A 14,183-nucleotide genomic window follows, 5' to 3' on the forward strand; every position below is an offset into this window, starting at 1 on the left:
CGCTCAAAATTTAGTTCAAATTTGTGCTGTACTCCGCAAGTTTTTTTCTATATTCTTCCCGAACCTGGTTTCTTATTTTTTCAATATCTGGCTGGATTGGATTTGTTTGTTTTTGCGCAAAGTTTTAGCGTAAAGTCTCTTTAAGTTGGCGATATTTCTGCATTTCACGTATGATCAGTTGAAACTCCGTGTCAGAAACACGATTATCATTCAGAGCTTGTGAGACAGATGTTTATCGAGTCATGTTTTACAATAGCCAGAGAATGGATTCTCGAGTGCTTATTAACTTTGCGTTCAAGCTTCTTGTTGACAACGGACAGGCCAGTGGAAACTGCGCCAGATAAAGCTGCTATCCCGGCAACAGGCGCGCCGATAACAATTCCAACACCAGTGAGTGATGTTGCAACAGCCCCAGAAGACAGAGCTGCCGTGACGGCGCCAAGGCCAACCACGGAATAGTGAAGCGCTTTCCAGGCTTTTTTATATTTTTTCAACACAAGCCTGTAATGCTCAACCTCAGCAGATATTTCTTTTTCAATTTTACTTATTTCAGTTAGCCGGAAATTCTCGGCATTTGTCGTTTCGAGAAGGCTTGGATAGATTCTTCTTTCATTCTCGGCAGGCGGCGCGCTTGGAGGTAACAAATTTGCCGAAGACATTGTGTATATAAAGAAATTTAATTTAACTCTAATTCAAAAAGAAGCGGGAAGCCCTTGAAATCAGAGAGTTCGCCATTTTCATCTTTGACGCTAATAGTGATGCTATTTATAAAATCATCCGTAGAGCAGTCACGCAAAACCTGTTGCGGAGAACCCTGGTAGCTTACCTTTTCGAAAGGCTTCCCTTTCACATCAAACAGGGCTAAGACATCTGACCTTTTGCCATTGAACAGATTCCGTTCTGTGTCGATCAAATCACAATGAATGAAATATGTTGTTGGATATGTAAGCCTTTTTACGAAGGTTATAAGATTCAACTTCCGCCCAATACCAAGCAAATTGGCTAAATCGCGATCAAGTTCAATCGGTTTTGCCCCAAAATTTTTGACTATAAGCTGGCCAACGGGTTGGTTTATTTCTGTTTCCAACTGTTAATACCCATATTTGTCGAACGGACCGTCTATTTCTTTTGCCAGGCTTTCTAAATTATAATGCCCTGGGAGTAATTTACTAACTGACAAAGCTATATCTTTGTCTTTATCTCCCAAGGTGGCTGAACCTTCCTTTTTCAGAGTGTCCCAGCTGTTGTATAAATTGCAAGAAATGAGTTTCATGAAATGTACTTTCGGTATCGGCTCTTCAAAATAGATAGTCTCTCCGTTCTTTTGGGTGACAATAGTTAGAACAACCATTTTATATTTAACAAACAAAATTGTGTCCAAATAGATGGCGAATTTGTGGAAAGATCCTGAGTTTGTGAAAAAAGCGGATGCCTCGAAGAAAAAGGCGTGAACAAATTTTTTAAACCACTTTCCAAAAGCGGACAAAAGCCGGTTCGTTTCGCAAGAAAGCATCGACGAGAAAAACGACGCAACCGCAGACGTGTTTTTCAAAGAAAGCGAAGGCTCGTTTCAAAGCGTCTTCGGCTCAGACAGGCGGTATTGGAGCGCGGAAATGAAACAGGCGCTCGGTTTGGGAGACAGCGGTGGTTTTCCTTACCAATTGTCGCCTCTGGGTTCAAAAGTTTCCTTGCCCATCCCTGCGGTACCATTCGGGGGAAAAGCGCCAAGCTTGAAGAAAATATTCAACGACGCAATCAAAATCTACGTCACGCCTGACCAATATTTCACGACAAAATTCCGAGAAATATTTCAAAAAACCAAACTGAGGCACACTTCTGGAGCCGAATCAAAACACTGGTTAGGAGGGCCTGACATGAAATATTGGCCGCAGCAGCTCAACTTCGCGGTTTTCTGCGCGACACAAGGTTGCGGAGTTTCTCGAGAAATCTTTGACAGCGGGATGAATCTCCCCCCGCAGATAAGAGCTTTCTACATCTTCCACGTGTATTTCACGGTCAGGCGAATTTTGTACCAGCTTGGAGGTATTCAGAGTATAAGCGCTTTGCCCGGAGATTCGAAATTCAGCCAAATGAATAATCATTATGACGTTACTTCATACAAAAGGCTATGCAGCGAGTTCGGTATTGACCCCTCGAGCGATTTTCGCTTCACGCACGGACCAAACCACGGCCTGGGAAGTGTTTACGTCTATGCGAGCGGCGCGTCGATAACTGACTATCAATACCCGGGATGGAACAAATTCAGCGATGAAGGCGGGAAAGCTATAAAAGGGGACTTGATTTATTACATCGAGCCGGGGTCCGCTTCTGATACCCAATCGGACTGGTTCGCGCCAAACGCAGAATCAGGTTTGACGCAAGCGGGCTTGGCGCGAATCAACCAGTCAATCGAGGCTTTCGTTTATTGTATCCTGGGAGCGCAACTCAACGTACGCAGTAGTATTCTCGGCTCGGGCGGTCGAGCGAGAGAAGCCCAAAGCGAGTTTCTTGTTCTGATGGAATACGCGATCAGACAACCCGACCTGGCCGCGAGCGTGTAGAGGTACCAGCTCGCGGTAGATCAAGCGAAGGTCAGGCTCAATCTCGCTGTAGCCCCCATGGCCTGGCTTATGCCCGCGCAAATGATAATCAACACCGAAAGCACAATCGGCTACAACAACAAGCTTAAACAGGCGGTCTCTGGGATGAAACTGGGGGTCAACAACGAGGTAAACCCGGAGACAAAAAAATCTGCGCTCAAACTCATGGCAGGCGGCCCGTCAAAGATTAACCCTCCCAACAGTCATCCGTACAACCAGATACACAAAACCGCAGCAGCCGAATCAAGGAAATCAGCTTCGTCCGAAACTCAACAAGAACAGCCAACGGAGCCCGAGGCTCCAGATAAAACATCGCAACATGAAATCAACAAAACGGCGGTAATTGTCGGTGTAGTTGGATTATCGGCGTTGCTGTTCATGGCTTGGCGGTAAAGTTAACGCTGCTTCTTAAAAAATTGTTCTAACAAAAAGGCCACCACGGCGAGAATAAGCAGCCAGGTGTGCTCGGCCAGAAACCCGACGACTTGGCCCGCAGCTTTGAATAGAAAGCTCACGATTGCCCCGAGGAGCCCAGGCAGTATGGAAGCAAGTTTTTTGCCGAGCTCTTTTAGGCCTTTCCCCAAAGCCTTACCGGTGGCTTTCAAACCTCTGGTGAGGACCCCGATGACAGCTCCGATTGTGGTCCCAGCAGCAAGAATTATTGATGTTACCGTCACCCCGTATTTTTTGAAGAAGTCTTTCACTCTTTCCCAAAGAGTCTTCTCTCCATCTTCAAGCTGAGTGGCATCTCTCCCGATTTCTTCAAGCCGGGCATCAATTCGACGGATCTCTTTGTCACGCCAGTCCACTCTTTCTTCTGCCGCATCTTTTTCGTAAGGCGCCGCGTCTTTATCGTTCATAATCTCAAGGTCTTTTTCCTGCGCCTTTTCCAGTTCTTGTTTATCAATTTGTAGAAGTTTCATTTCTCTTTCTACGTATTCATTTCTCGCACCAAGTATTGTTTGGAACTCTTTTTCTTCTTCGTTCCGTCTTTTTATTTCTTGATCAGTATGTGAAATTTTTTTTTCTGCTTCTTGTTTTCGTTCGGGGGTAAAGTCTATTTCTTCATTATCCAACAACTTTCTGAATTCAAACTTCCTTCTCTACTCAAGGACTTCTTTTCGTTTCTTTATTGCTTTGAGAGCGTCGCGCGCATTTTTTTTTCTTTTTCTGCTACATCTACTGCTTGTGAATCTTCCAGCACCTGAATGTCTTCCTCCAACATTGATCTATCTTCTGCCGCTTGAACACTTCTCTCATATGCGCTTCTTGCCTTTTGATGTTGTGTTTCAAGACTTCCCAATCCTCTTTTCAGTTTGTCAATTTCCTCTTGTGAACCCTCTTAATTTTCAAGAGCGTCGATCTGTTGTTGTTTCTTTCTCATGTCTTCGCTTATTTCATCCATTTCCTTTTTATTTTTTCTTTCTGTGAAGCCTCGTATTGCTTCTCTTTGAGCTCTTTTCGTTTTTCGTATCAATTTGTTGAACCTTCTCGTATTTGGAAGCCCCGAGAGCTTTTTTTATTTCTTTTGAAAGGCTTGGATTAATCTGATCTCTTCCCGTTCTCTGGTTTTTGGTAAACAGGTCATACGTTTTTTTGCCAGCTCCAAACATTTTGACTTCGAGCTTCCCCTTCGAGCTGTATGAAACCTCAAGCTCGCTTGAACTCATGTCCGGGAAGAAATCTTTTGTAGCAACCCACGCTTGATCACTCAGGGTCTGAGCTCCGGTGAAAGGGGTTTCATAAGAAGTTTCAGGCAACCCGCTTTTTTCAGTCTGCATTGTCTGCATTTCAATTTCTTCTTTACCATTTGGCGTAGATGCATTTTCTGGGAAGAAAGGAGTCGTTTCGTTGGCATCTCTACCTTTATCATCATTATCCCAAGCGTCTGGGTCAAAAGCAGGGTTTTCAAAGCTAGTTCCGTCACCCGACATAGCGATATATTGCAAGCCTGTTATTTTTTAAATTAGAAAATAATCGCCAGTGTATTAATATACAATGTCAGTGCCAGAGAACCTTCGCCCAACGCACAAGGAAAAGACATTACGCGCCATGCAGGCCAAGCGCGAGGTCAATCGAATCACCTTTACCCCCTCTGAAGCCAACCCCGGCAATACGCTGTATGTTTCCGTGCCCAAGCTGAACGAGAACGAGGTTCTGGTGCCGGGCTCACTAGCGCTTGTCTTTGACATCGACCTTTCTGGAGATCACGCCAACAACTTCCTCGTCCAGAACGTCACGCGGGCGCTCGTCGACAGGCTGGTCGTGAAGTTTGCGGGCACTATCCTGCAAGACACGGTTGGGTATGACATATACAAAACTTTCGAAGACCTTTGTCTTTCGCAGGAAGAACGAGACAACAGGATTCTCGAAGGGATTCAGAGCGAAGATCATTCCAAGATCCGCTCAGACGCGGGAGACAAGAAAACCTCGTGCGTTGATGCTGAAAACAAGCTGGAGGATGTGTACGGAAAAAAGTACCGGATCAGGCTTGACCATCAGATCTTAACCAACCACGGCGTTTTCTACCCCCAGGCCCTTTTCAACGACCTCACGTTCGATGTAAAACTCGCTGAAGCCATACACGTGGTCAGAGCTTCTGATTCAACCCAGCTGAAATACAAGCTGAAAAACATCCAGCTCGAGTACAAAATGATCCACAGCAAGACTCTGGTAGATGAGGCAAGGAGCGTTTACTCCAGCGGCAAAGAGTTCACTTACGACCACGTGCTGCATGACAAAGAGGTGGCCTTCAAAAAGGACACTGACAAGAGGATCAACGTCAAAGTCAACGCCCAAAGAAGGTCACTAAAAGCCCTCCTCCTGTTTGTAGAGCCGTATACTTCGGGCGCCAGAGACTCAGAAAAATTCATCTTCCCTGATCTGACGAAAGTCAGCGTCACAGTCAACGGCGCGCCCAACATGCTTTACAACAACGGCATCGAAGGCAAGGACATGTGGGAAGAGGCCCGCAACTTGTTTGTGAAAAAAAAATAAAACCTAGCACATGAATATGACAAAGTTTTACACCGATGATAAGTTCGGGCTTGTGATTGATATGCGCTCCATGGCGGACCAAGAAATGCACGGCAGCGGCACGCGGATTGTGAACAGTACGGACGGTGTCCAGCTGGAAATTGAGCGGAAAGCCGAAGGCTCAGGCGACGTGAAATGCCATGTATTCGTCATCTCCGACTACCAGTTCAACATTATGGACAGACAGCTAGAATCTGTACAGTTTTAATATGAACATGGACCCAGGCGAGATTCCATTCAACGCTCTCATCGTGGGTCCGACTAATTCAGGCAAATCAAGGTTTGTGGTGGACCAGATCTACGGCCCTTTCCCCTTTAAGTTCGACTACATCGTGCTCATCTGCCCGACATTCGCGCACAACAAGACCTACCACCGAATTGGTGAAAACGACCCAAGAATGGATGTGGTTGTATGCGAGCAGCACGACGTGGAAAAATGGTTGAAGCTCGTGAGATGGCTTTTCGAGGGCGCCAACACGCTCATAATCCTCGACGATTGCGCAGCCTCCAAAGACGTGAAAGGGCGAACTGGCGAGCTGGTGAATCTCGCATTTTCTGCCCGACATATGGGCATCAGCGTTTGGGTGCTGACCCAGAAGATGACCGGCATAACAGCTTCCTTCCGGGAGAACGTGGTAGCGATCGTTCTCTTTTACACCCCCTCGGCCAAGACCACGAAAGCCATCTTCGAGGATTACGCCGGCGAACTCTCTCCGGATGAGTACAAAGGTCTGGTTTCAAAGCTGAAAGAGCGAAAGTTCTCTTATCTTGTGTTCGCGCTTCGCCACCCCTACGGGGTAAAGTTATTTTGAATAAAAAAATGAAAGTTGTATCTACCCTTGAACAATGGCTGAAGAAGAGGCCGCGTTATCAGAAGTTATGAACCTTCTTCAAACCGAGCCCGAGCCGAGTGGTCCAGCAGGTGGCCTGGTTCCAACCGCCCCCGGACCTGACATTCCTGTTCTTCGCGAGCAGCTGGCCGTGCTGGTGTCTACAGGAAAAGCCAAAGACGCCATCGGAGTGCAGCTAACCCACGAGCAGGTGAAGCGCCTGAGCGACAAAGAGGTCGAGAAATACACCAAACTCTACGAGACGTACGTGGGCTCCAAGACAACAGAAAGCCTGAGCGACAGCTTCATTTTTCTTGTATCCAAAGCGGTCGGAATGACCGTCAAAATCAAAGACATCGACGCTTACCAAAAAGAACTCAGAAACGACTACATCATAAACAAAGAGCTCTCCAATCTGTCCGGCAACCTCGCTTTGAAGTGCGGCCGGTTTCTTGCTGCGGCCAACGCGGTGTTCATCACCACAAAACATATTGATTTTAGTCCACAGTTGTCGGAGTAGATCCACCCTTCTCGTGATGAATACGGCTATCCGCTTGAGGGTGTTGATGAAGTACCCGGATCAGCAACTGCAAAATAACTGGTCAGCAATCATCAACAACTGCAGAGGGGGTGCTGACAGAATTTGTTATTAATTAAACATTTTTCATTTGCTTAGAATACGCATTTGTTTCAGAATGTCTACCGAACAATCCGAGAGCGCACCTCAGGTCGAGACCCAGACATCACCTGCCGGCGATATCACACAGCAAGCGACAACTCCGACTGCAACCACGCAGCGCGTAAAAATCCCAAGCGTGTGGCCGCTGGAAAAATGGTTGCTGAAAGAACGCGGCTGGCCCGGGAGCAACAGAAAAAAGCAGCAGAGGCTTATATGGCGAACAACAAGGCGAAAGCCGCCACAGCTGCCCCTGAGCCATCCCCTGAGCCAGCCCCGACAACAGAAGGCGAAAGCACAAAGAGCAGCAGCCTCAGCACCACCCAATGGCTTGCTGTTGGCAGCATAGCCGTTTCACTGCTCGGGATTTATCACAAACGTGAAGAGCTCAAGGCCGCATTCGCCAAAAAAAAGCCTGAGTCCCCGTACCTGAGCCCCGTGCGTATTGATTCAGAACCTGCTCGCGCGCCACAGCCAAAAGGATTAAAAAAAAATGATTTAAACTTTTCCGAGTTGAATATATCTCAACATGCGCAAAGTTGGCCTTCCGCAGATTCTCATCCATTCAGCCGCAATTGGTGGCATTGGGCTATTATGGTACGACTTTACCGTAAAAAAGCTTTCAAAGAAATAATGTATCTTACCGACGAAACATTTTTTGAAACGTCCGCAGAAAGGGCAATGAAAAGAGAAATGGAAAGAAGAATAAAAGAAAAAGATGAAGAAATAAGAAGAAGAAAAGAAGAAAAAGAAGAAGAAGAAGAAAGAGAAGAAGTGATATCAATTAATTTCGTTTTAAACTTTTGTTTTTTTCTTATATCAAACGCGCCATGTCCGACAACAAGCTTGTCAAGACCGTCATTGACGCTGCTACTCTCACGGGCTTAGCCGCTGGCATCGGCTGGGCCGCAAAAAAGGTTGTGAAAGAGAATTTCACTTCTGATCCCAGCAGCAGTGCGATGAATTACGTGAAGTTCACCGCCGTCATGGCGGGCGGCATTGCGCTCAAAAAGTACCTAAAGGACCAAAAAATCCTTCCTGACAGCGTTTGAAATAATGATCTGAAAAAAAGTCTCTGCAATATAGCACCATGGCGAGTCTCGCGATTATGGTTGGCGGGGCTGTGTTGAACGCCACGGCTTTTGTCGGTGGCAATTATCTGGCGAGGGCGCTTGGCGGGGGCGACAAAGCCGCGCTTGAAGGAAAAAAGCGCCATGACAAAGCTCTTGAAGATTATCAAGCGGCTTACGCCAAATACACGCGCGACCACACCAATCTTCTCGACTGGATTGCGACAAACGCGGAAATAAAGGCGGAGGTCAAGCAGAAATTCACCAACACCGACTATGCCTGCAAAGTCTACAACCAGGCGCATCCTGACGAACGAATGATACCCCCCAAGGAGCCCAAGTTCTCAGATTTCTATCAGCCAAGCGAGCAGCAGAAAAAGGGTGAACTCATGTTCGTAGGCGCCGGCGCCCTCGCTCTGGGCCACGCAGCCTTCCGGTTCCTTTAAACTTTTTTACGCCTTACTTATAGTAGCGCTATGGACGCCAAACTCGCAAAGATATACTACGGCCCCGGGGGCTACTAGAAAGGTATCGCCGCGATTAAAAAAATTAGCTGAAGCCGCCAAGGTACCTGAAGAAACCGCAAAAAAGTGGCTGATCGGGCAAGCGCTCTGGCAGATATTCCTCCCCCCGCCGAAGCGAATTCCTCGCTCGAAATTCGACGTTTCCACGCCCAACGTGGTCCACCAGGCGGACCTTCTTTTTCTGCCGCGCGCCAAACTCCCTCGTGGCCGTTGTCGACGTGGCCAGCCGCTACAAAGAGGCCGAACCCCTGACTTCGAAAAATTCTGATGAGGTCGCCCTTGCCTTTCAGACAATTTACAAGCGCTCGCCTCTGAAATGGCCTGAAATGCTGAAGGTTAACCCCGGGCGCGAATTCATGGGCGCTGTTACAAAAGAGATGGACAAGCACAAAACATACATCCGGCGCGGGCGCGTTGACATTGACTGCGACCTGGCCATTGTCGAGCGTTTCAACCGCACCCTGGCTGAGCGCTTGTTCGGCCACCAGTACGCTGTGGAAATGCGACTCCCTGAGGGCCAGCGGTCCACTGCCTGGGTGAAAAGACTTCCTGAAGTTGTTTCGGCTTTGAACAACGAGGTCACACGCCTTATCGGCAAGAAACCCGCCGTTGCCATCAAAGAAAAATCTGTTTATACGTGGCCGTCGGCATCTTATTCAAGGCCTGTTGGAAAAAGCGAAAAAATACTTCCCTCTCTTGTCCAAGTTCGTTATCTCTACCAACCCGGCGAGCTTGAAGGGGTGTAAAAAGAGCCCCGGATCCAATCTGGTCTTTGAAAGTTTACAGCATTGAAAGATCTTTCACCAAACCGGATCAACCCGCTCTCTACTATCTGCGCGACGGCCCCAAGCGCGGCTTCGTCCGTGAAGAACTTCCCGTTGTCCCTCCAAACACTACTCTTCCTCCGGATAACGCGAACTAAATGTGAAATTTGATTGGTTCGGTATGTATCCCATCAGGCAGCACCCACCGCTTGTCGTAATAAGCGCTCAGCCCCAGCTTCTGCTGCTCGTAAGTGACCATCTGCCCGTCTCGCATCCTGAAACCTCTGTTGGTTGCCATATCTTTGCTGCCTTCCAGCGCTTCCTTAAAACGCTGCCACGTTATCTCGTTCTGCTTCTTTGACATCCCCTTCGTGCTTAACTTCTTTTTTTCGCCCTCTCCTTCGTCGGCGTAATAGCACTTCGAGCAGAGCGCGATCATCCGGCTGCCCTCGAACTCAAGTTTGAAGAGGCCTGGGGTCCGGCCGCGCCGCTTGTCCCACGCCAGCCACTGATTTTTTTCCGCCTCGAATTCTTGCTTCAGCTCTGGCCGGACAATGTCCTCGAGCCGCTCTCCGGAGATTGCCAGGTAATTGCTGTCCGTGTCCATCTGGATCAGCTCAAAATCTCTTCTGTCAACATACTTGTCGAGAAAGTCGTAGTAGAATTCCAACATCCGCAGCTTCGCCAGCTGGTAGACAGCGATTCCAATCTGAAACGGCCTTCTGATTGTGACCCGAGGCTTCCGGCTTTCCAGCTCATACGCCTGCCCGACCTCTTCAAAATCGGAGAAATACGCGCTCCGCAAGGCTCTGTGGACCACCTTCTCGTCTTTGGTGTAAATCACGTTTGTTTGCCGCTCCAAAGCTTCAATCAGCTTCCCGTACGCGCTGTTTCCCAGAAGTTTGAACACTTCAGCGAGGAGAGCCTTGCTTTTGTCCGCGTCTCCTGTCCGGCGCGCCTCCATCACCTGCTCCACGAACCATGGGAAGATCTTAGCCGGTTGGTAGTCGATTGTTCTGTAAACCTTCGTGACTACCGCCCCGTGGTTTACGTACCACAGCAGCAGAGGGGCGCACACCAACACCCGTTCTGCAGACAGCGCCCCCACATGCTTTTTTCCGTCTCCGCGCTTTCTGCCGGTTTTTGTCAAGTAATCGGCCATATGTTTCGGCACAGCTTTGGCAGGAACCTGCTTGTTGTAAAAGAAAGGACACATCTCGGCATACTTTGGGCTCAAGCTCTCTGGAATATTGATGCCGACTTCGGCAAATCCAAACAATTTTCCTTCTTTAAGCCTTTGCGTTAGTACACTGGCCGCCTCCGTTTGCAACTCGCCTGTGTAGTGCTTGACCCTTTCCTTCCCGCAAGGCATTTCTCTGAGCATGGTCGAAAGATAGAGAGCGTTGACGTCTAAACAAACGATTCTTTTGCAAAGACGCGGTTCTGATATTTGATGAGACCTTATCCTCGTTACTCCAGCTTCGTGGTACCTTGTGAAAACCAGGCTCGGCCCCCCGACATACGCTTCTTTGCCCGGGCTGTAAAGATCTGCGCCCCGCTCAACCGCTCCCCGGAGCAAGTAGTGCAAACTCACGCCTGGGACGCTCACAGCGTCTTTCAGAATGTCGATTCCCTTCTCGGTGTAAAAGTTTCTCATCTTTTCCAGAGCCTCAAGGCCGGGCGCCACATCGGGATTGTTGTAGTAACGCACCCAGTCTGCGAAGGTGCGCACGCCCTTTTCTTTGAACAATCGCTGGCATCCCTCCCATTCATCCCGCGTGAGAACGTATTCGCCTTTTAGCTTCTAATACCAGTCCTCGTATTTTGGGAACCCAGGGAAATCAAGCTTTTTCGGGGTGTCAAACCATTCGTAGGGGAACCAGGATTTCACTGCATTGCATCCGTAGGCTTTCACCCATTTGTCGTAGCTCGTCCCCGGGCCAAGATAGTTGATGATATCAAGGAAACGGGCCCCCCCAGGTGAGCAAGAACATGGTTTTGTTCCCCTTTTTCGCCACTCTGACCTTTTTTGATATTTCAGCAAGAGTGCTGGCGAAGTGGTTTTTGATCAGATTCAGGTCATAGCTGTCTGAGTTGAACCCGACGACAGGAACCTGGTTACACCATTCATAGATTTTTTGCTGCTGCTCTTTTGGCAGCAGGTGCATGTCTTCTGGCACAAACTCCGCTCGCACCTGGTCCTGGATGCTATTTCCGCGTCTCTCCAGCTCTTCCATAAACTTGCGGACCAACTCTGCGGGGTCTCTTTCGCAGATGTGGGTGGGCTCTCTTTCCAGGGTGTCGCCAACGCTCACAGAGATTGGTACGTGCGCGTTTTCTATCGTTAACGCTCCTGTCGGCTCTTTCCGATAGTTTTTATCGCCATACGACTCGAAATCGTACAATTCCGCATGCGGGTACGTTTTCGTTTCCGTCCTCGGGAGCTCCCCCTTTAGATGCCCAACTTCGCAAGACCATGCCTCGATTACTTCGTAGCCGATCTTCCGCAGAAATGCTGTACGGTTCACGGTGGCTTGGTACAGTTGTTCAGGGGTTTTACCGTTATTTACAATCATCTGTTCTCGATAGCGCGGGTAACATTTTGGGCATCCGTGGAAGATGCAGCCGTGGTATTGGAACACCGTCCTCGTTTCGTGGTTGTACCCGTCGACAGGCGAGCTCTTCATTTTTCCACCTTCTCGCGGAAGCCATCTCTCGCCCCCATGCCCGCACATTGCGTGGTGGATGTGGATTCCCCTTTGCTTCGCTTCTCTCTCCAGCCACAGAAGCGCTTGTCTGGATGTTGTGCTTTTTGGGTACATCGCTTTCTTGAAAGCTGTCTGCGGGGCTTCGACTTCCCCCCCCCCCCCGGGCAATAGATTACCGTTTTTCTTGCACTGCAGGTTTGGAAATGCCGTTTGAGACTGCAGGCTTGTGTGAATCTCGCTCTGCAATGAGTGCATTCATAGGTTTTCGCCAGCTTTCTGATATCTTTTATCAGGAAAGCGTGCCCTTCATAGATACCGATTGTCAGAATGTTTTACAGTTTGGGATTCGGGTTTATTCTGAGATGCCATACCACTTCACCGTCTTCTAAACGCTCAGGCTCGTAGACACGTATTCCGAGCCAAGATGAGACAGCGGTGCCCTGATTCAGATGGGTTTCCACCTTGTCCAACTCATCTAGAGACGTTTTTGCGAAGTTTGCAGGTATGGCTTTGAGTTTGTAGAAACTTTGAGCGAGACTTCTAGCTTCTTTTGTGCACCGATCTACACGCGCTCCTCGGTGCACCGCGATGCAACGCCATAGACACAGGTTGTCTTTATACGTGTCCAACGCCACCATTGCTCGGCTATGGGCAAGGTTGCGCAGCCAGTCAGGCAAAGGTCCTGTTCCAACCAACGGCTGCCTGTCAATTACAACCTTCAGGTCAACGTTGAAAAAGCTTTGAAACACCCACTTTGTATTCGGTCTTTCAACGCTTTCAAGCTTAAGGCGGTTTTTTTCCTGGTGGCTCAGCCATTCTTCCGCCTCTACCATTTTGTTAATACAAGGTGAGCCCTTGTTTGTGAAGTACACAATCACCGTTCCATCTTCAATGTTGCGCAACTGATACGAGAAAACATGCCTCAGATAAAAAGCAGTGCTTACGTTTTCACGTATCTTCCCCATAAAGTTTGTTGTTAGGTCTTTTTCCGGACCTCTGATGAAGCGCCATCGAATGTAACGCTGCCCTTTACTTTCTTCTCCCTCATACGTTGCATCGTCGAACGGGTCCAGGATCTCATTCTAGTAGTCTGTCACTGTTCGGATGTTCTGCGCAGGGAAAGGGTCGTACTCCCTCAGAAGCTCTTGATTTTTTCTCGACTTTCTTTGCCAGGGAGGGCGTCTTGGTTGGAAAGGTTTTGGAAGTAATGGTTTTTGCAAACGCTTCTGCGCTTCTTGGGAAATTGGTTCATCCAGCATGTTCTGAACAACCTTTCTTACAGCTGGCGCGTTTTCTGCAAGTAATTGTTCTAAATACTGCAACGTTGCTGGATCGATTTTTGCAAGTTCTTCTTCCAGTCTTTCTTCAAACCTTTGGTGAACTGAAGCCATAGTGACTTGTGCTATAACGGAAGGTTTCATTTCTCTAATTGTGTTGACAACATCTCTTACAAAACAAGTCGAAAAATTCTCTTTGCTTTTTTGCGTTTGCGGATAAGCCGCTGTTTTAGCGCGATCCCGCCGCATGGAATGCATAGACGGTAATCACACAAAACCCCGGCCCCGCAGCCTCTCCACGGCGCTGGCATTTTCATTCCTTTCTTGAGTTGATAGTTGTGCTACCCGCAATAAACGCCGATACACCGCTTTCCGCAGCTTTCTTTCCGGCCCCGCATCAACCACGCGCACTTGTTTGTTGCTCGAAGCATCGCTTATGTTCGAACGGTATAACAGCGGGCTCGTTTGTTTCTAATTGGTATCCCTGTTGTTGTTGTAAGTAGTATATGGTGTAGTAGACAAATACTGTTTCGAAGAGGAAGAAGTATTTCCCCGTTTTACAGCCCCCCAGGTGTAATTCCGAAGCGAGCTTGTGAGCTTCGGAATTATAGCTGGGGGCTGAAAAACGGGGAAATATTTCTTCCTCTTCGAAACGGTATTTGTCTACTACACCATATACTACTGCTTTTAGCGGGACT

General features: G+C 48.3%; 1 protein-coding gene across 1 annotated transcript in view; it reads right to left on the reverse strand.

Annotated features, from left to right (window-relative positions):
• Positions 1-2,059: 2,059 nt before the first annotated feature.
• The window catches only part of LOC145488939 (uncharacterized), a 63,711-nt gene continuing 51,587 nt past the window's right edge, over positions 2,060-14,183 (reverse strand). Inside the window, exon 2 of the mRNA XM_081467794.1 lies at positions 2,060-2,751. The gene's annotated coding sequence lies outside the window, so the exon portion shown is untranslated. The remainder of the gene's footprint in view (positions 2,752-14,183) is intronic.

Source organism: Orbicella franksi, chromosome 6 (assembly GCF_964199315.1).
Source record: "Orbicella franksi chromosome 6, jaOrbFran1.1, whole genome shotgun sequence".
NCBI classification, from domain to species: Eukaryota; Metazoa; Cnidaria; class Anthozoa; order Scleractinia; family Merulinidae; genus Orbicella; species Orbicella franksi.